Raw genomic sequence first — 5945 nt, forward strand, 5'->3', positions numbered from 1 at the left:
CTCCAGAGGAGAATTTAGAGTAAGGTGTTGTTGTTGTTGTTGTTGTTTGCTGCCTTCAAACATATGTAGTAAATGCTTTTGTTTTTTTTTTTTTTGACAAGGTTTAAGCTATTCCCAATTAGCTGGTGCTTGCCCTGAGGCATGAGCAGACACAAAACCTGAGTGACCAAAGCACTGTGGAATTTGCACCTGAGTTTTCTGCCCTTTTAGTAAATAAACTCAGGCAGGTATAATTAAACTTGTGTTTAATACTATTTGCCTCTCCTTTACCTCCCCATACATCAATGCTGCTTGTTGGATCAGCTTAGTTTTCTAGGATAAGGAGACTGTTAGCCTGCTGTGCCAGAACCAGGAGCTAACCATTGCTTCCCACTGGCCCAGGAAGCGTGGCTGCCCTGATCAGTGCCCACCTGGGCTCAGAGCCAACCCCAGCCTTGCCAAGGGAGACAGTCTTCGTTGCTGCACTGGCCATCTCTCTGAAAGCGAGGTTAAAGCAGCTGCAGTTCAAGTTGTCGGTACTCGGCATGCCTGCTCTCAGAGGCTGGCTGATACTGATGGATGGTCGCAGAGTTTAGTGACTACTGAGCTGTTGGGGAAGCCTCTTGATTTCTTCTAATGCCTTCTCTAGACTGAAGTTTTGTTGAATAGAAGGGTTTCTGCTTTTGTGACTTATCTGAAATGAAAACCCCTGTCTTCAAGTCAGGAACTAGAAAATAAGGACCATACAACCAAGAGCGAACTGTTTTAAGTGTTCTTTGAGTATTTTATCAAGCACTGTGTAACCACTGTGTTGTTCCATCTCAGGCCCTCCAAGAACTGTTGCCACAGGCACCAAAAGCTCTCTTTGTAAATCTTGGCAGCATTAGAAGTTAATTCAGAATTAAGGAAAGTTACTTGTGTGTAACACTGCTGGTGGGATGGCATCTGCTACCCTTCAAAATGCATAGCTCGATCCCCAGGCAGCAGGATCCTTTGGGGTTTATACGTGTAGTTTGCATTACATGTAGTCAAGTAGATCTCGTTTTATGAAATGCTTATCCTGTTTCTGAGAGGAACTGTGCAGCTTTTCTTGTGTTGGAATTTTGTTTTGCTAATTATTTTTCTTTCCCACTGCATATGTTCAAACATTACTAGCTTAATGTGAGAGATGATGCCTTCAGAGAAATTTCTAAAGCCTATTGTAGCTTTTTTTAATTAGTCCATTCAATGCAAGATCTGTCAAAGCATTGTTCATTTTGGGTTATATGATTGTGAAAAGGGAAAAGCAGGTGGGGTGTTGTTTGAAACAGTTTTACCCCCAGCTCCAGCAAACCCAACCCTTTTTTTGCCTTACTTGAAAGACTGTTTTGTTAGCGATTGTTATTTCAGCTCAATTCTGAACATAAGCAGTGCACACAAACGTAAGAAATTGTCTGTCTGTCTTCTGAGAGTAGATCCTTTTAAGAATGGACCATTGCTTTTATTTTATTTCAACATTGTTCATAGTTTGTTTCTCTTGCATGGCATAGCCTTTCTAGCTTTTTTTTTTGTGGTGGCTTTTTTCTCCCCAGAATAGCTACCGCTGCAAAAAATCAGTAGTGGCTGCCTCTCTTCCTGCCATGTTTAATTCACCTTTGGTTTCCGTTGTGTCCATCCCACATCCAGGTGCCAGTGGATGTGCGCTCTCCTCTCTTTCTGTCCCCGGCTGGCTCAGTATTAGTTGGCATCTCTGCTGCTCCGTGCTGTCGGTTCCTCCCGTCTCCTCTTCCATGTCGAGATCACTCTCCACCTTCCTCTGAACTTTTGACATCGCTTTGACTTTCCCAGCTAGCCCTTTTCATGCAGACCAGGTGTCAAGAAACTTAACTCTAAACCAATTTGTCACCCTGTCACTGGAGGACTCCTTTGCCCTCAGCCCCACAACACCTCTCTGCTCTCTTCCGACTGCGGGTGCCTTTCTGCAGCCTCCTAGGCAGTGCCGGGCTCCTCCGCTGCCACGCGCTCGCCAAGAGCCCCACCTGTGCTCCCCATCAGTTGGACCACCATCCCCTCGGCCGCTGTTGGTCCCCGAGGGCAGGGTACGTACAGAGCAGGCAGGCAGCGATGCTTCCCAGGAGACTCTGCTGGCCACCGGGGATGTTAGTGATGAGATCGGTGCCCTCTGCATTTCATGGTATCAGGTTAGTAAATGCTGCCTGAAATCACTGACGTGTGTGCTATTTTGCTGCCTTCTGGAGAAATGATAATGGTGCTGCCTGCAGCACAGAGCAGCTCAGCGGACAGAGTTGTGCTGCCTGCCGGGTAACAGTTAATGAGATCTCCTCTATTAGCAGGGTTTTCCAGTTGGCAGTTTAGTTCTTTGAGGAGGTAAAGTGAGTACAATTAATTTGAACTTCCCCGCAACAAACCATTGCACTGGTGTTCCCAGCTAACATCACAGGCTGCTTCTGTTTCTATTTTAGGTATTTCCGTTTAGCTATGCATCTATAATAGAAAACAAATGCAGTGTTTTTTTGACATCTTATCTAACCCTTTGCATGATTAATTAGCTCATTAATCATTAATCAGTTAATCAGTGAAGATTAATAGACTAAAGGCTGAATCTCTGTGTGCCAGCGGTATGAGCTTATTTTGTTTGTCTTAGAGTGAGAGCAATTCAAAGATCTGGTGGTATTTTTTGTTTTAAGGTCTGTGCATGTAAGGATCCTCAACTCTTCCCCTCCAGCAGTCCCCAGGTAAGGGATTAGCAGGGCAGAGTCCTTGACTACTGCAGGGCTTCTTGCAGTCACGTGTATTTTATATATATTTCAAAGAGGAATTGAGTGTTACATCCAGCTTTAAAGGGCTTTGTCTAACATTAAAACAATTCGGGATTGAGAACATAAGGAATTTCTTCTGCCTGAACAGACATTCAGTGCAAAGAAATCTAAGTGTCTGTAAACCCCAACGTAGGCACGTGGTTGAAGAGTCTGACCCAGGCTCGCTTCAAAGCTAAGGCGTTGTTGGCTAAGCGCGGGATTGTCCATATCCCTGTTTGGATAGAAAAAAATTGGAAAAAGTCAATGTTTATGTTGGCTGTAAGTATTGCTCAGCAAGTCAGAATTTGTTAGGAGGCAAGACTAATACCCGATTCAGCAGCATTTGCCTGGTTTGCCGAGGGATTGAAACCTCGATGTAACTGCGGGCCCCTGAGCCCTGAAGTGGGTCGGGCAACTGCCCACCTGCAGCCGCTGCAGTGCATCTGCACCGCAGCGAGGCACCACGCTCAGCAAGTGCTTGTATAGCCAGCTGCTCATTGCCCACCGCGTGCGACAAACTGCGTGGATTGCATCATGGACTGGTTCCTGTCATGATGTCTGTGCAAGTTGTCCTGGCCCTGTGTATTAAGTTGTTAATGAATAGGTTGCTCTGGAGATAAATTTTTGGTTCAGGTTTCTGGTTAATACTTCTCATCCTTTCTGTATCAGGTGAAATACGAGATTTTATGGGGATGGGGTGGTAGTCGTGAAAGACTAAAAGGGGTAAGAAGATGAGAAATAAACCAAAATATCACAGTAGAGGTATTCAGGTGCCTGAGTTTGAGCTTGAATCTCCTGCGTTTTAAGGTGAATTCCATAACTCCAAGGCTATTTAGGAAAACAAACGATCTTTTCACAAAAGTTTCAGGTTCCACAACTGTGTTAGTGACTAGCTGTCATATTCCTGGCTAATTGTGTCAATGAGCAACCTCTAGCCGCTTGGGTGGGTCTTGGGAGAAGTTGTATTAATTCATATTAAATCAAACTGTGCATTCATATGATATCTGGTGGTTTTGTTTATTTTGTAAATTGGCAGTCTTGAAACATTAGGCTGCGTGTTGGGCAAGCACTGCAGTGCTGCGGCTCATGCGTGTTGCATGCTTTGGGCTCCCAGCCAACAGTCGTGTCATTTGAGTAGCATATTAAGTGCTCATGTAATATTTATATCTCTCTTATAAGAGATATTAAGGACAGGAGACAATTCAGCTTTGCAAAAATAGAAGCTAACATGGATGTCAACAGGGTTTGGTGTCAGCCCCAATGATTGCTGGTTTTGTTAGCAACAGCGTATGGGGTATAGGGTGGCAGTGGCCTTCCTTCTCAAAACCAGGCTCTTTTTGCAATATGGGCCAACAGATGCGTATTTGGTAGCTAGCTGCTGTGCACGTTATGTTACTTGGCTTCAGCAATCCTTTAACTTTGTTTTATTTTGAAGTTGCCAGGGAGCAGCAAGAGGAGGGCTGTTCCCCACAGGAAAGCAAGCGGACGGGAGTCCCAGGGCTCAGGAGGCAAGCAGGACAGACCCCCGGAGGGTGGCCAGGTCCAACGAGAGTCCAGGCGGTAAGGCAATGCCGTGGTGATGAGGCAGGTCCAGGGTCAAGCCAGGAAGTTGATGTGTAGTTCAGGATTAGGATCAGGCCAAGTGATGGCTGGAGAGGGTCACAGTGTCAAGGCAGAGCCGAAGGGGACATGGACACAGCCACAGCTCAGCTGGAGACCAGCCCTCCTCCAATGCAGCTCAGACATGACCCACAGGCTGAGCCAAAATGTGGCTCCTGGTCCCATGGGTGTGGGGGGGCCAGGGCGAGGCTGGTCAGGGCCAGAGAGGCTTATTGGTGCCCTCGGGGCCCTGGCAGAAATGGTTGAGGTGATGGACCCCCCTCTTCTCCTCGTGGTTTTTAATTTTCTTACAGTTGTTGTGGTGCCTAGCACAGACAGGACAGAACCTTTTTGGAAGTGTTGATCTGCAGAAACAAGTGCAATTTAAGCTTCAGTACAACAAATTTGGGTATTACATGGTTAGAAACGAACAGGACGTGCTCGTCAGAATGGCCTGAACCCTTGCACCGGATCGGTTATTAAAATGCCAGGACACCCAGCAAGGCGACTAACTGGCCAAATGTAGATGAAGACCACCTAGGAATCGTGCAGGTGGTTATTTGTAGGTGTTGGTTGGAGGGAAGTTACACACGAGTAGATGGTTTCTGGATGTTGTTTACAAGCAGTTAATCGGATGCTGTCTGTTGCAGCAGGTAGCTTAAGCTACAGAAACTGCCTCTGTGATCTAAAACTGCTGGAGGAGACTGGGATCCCCTATTGCCTGTCTTGCTCCTGCCTGAGATCACAGCCAACTGCAACAGCCCAAGTCACAACAATGTTGGGAGGTTTTCAAGAGCTATAATTTAAATAAACTATGGAAAGTAGAGATCCCAATTTGGGAGATAATGTGCTACTGCTCAAGGGCTAGGGAGCACATGTGCTTTCTGAAAAGCTTCAGGCAGAGGCATGCACACACACATCACACCTTCAACTGACTGGTCTTGTGTGTTGAACCACAAATTTTAGTTATAAACTTCCTCGAGTATTTGGACACGAAGTTGTGGGGTCTTGCAATGAGAAATGCCGATGTTTAGACTGCGGGGAGGAGAGAGGAGGCGAGGACTGATTTGGGTGAGACTGGCAGACCGGGACGGAGGAGCAGCTGCGTGACCCGAACCCTCGATGGCATGACTCGCGCTGGCCCGGCGCTTGATGCCCAGTGCCTGGCCCCACCATGGCCAAGCGGGGCTCCGGCTCCTGTGCCTCTGCAGGGGACGCTGTAATGGCCACTGGGAGTCAGGTGTTTGTGGGCTCCCTAATTCCTACATCCCACTCAAGGTGTTCTGCGTCACGAGTGCAGGGTGTTCCTTAGTCTGTCATGTGAGCAGGTGTAATAACATATAGCAGGACGGTAATGAGGGACTTGCTGTGGAAATAACTGCCTCATGACTTTGGTCTGTGCTTGAAAACTGAGTCTGTGTTCTACGCTGTTCCAGGGAAACTGGTTTCAAACGTGGTTTTTGGTGACCAGCATCAACAGAGTAAAATTACAGAGATGTGGTTTCCAGCACTTGCTACGTTAACTCCTTTCCCTAACTTTTTATAAAATGCTTGCAGGGTGCTAGCAGC

The sequence above is a fragment of the Gavia stellata genome, chromosome Z (assembly GCF_030936135.1).
Source record: "Gavia stellata isolate bGavSte3 chromosome Z, bGavSte3.hap2, whole genome shotgun sequence".
Taxonomy (NCBI): domain Eukaryota; kingdom Metazoa; phylum Chordata; class Aves; order Gaviiformes; family Gaviidae; genus Gavia; species Gavia stellata.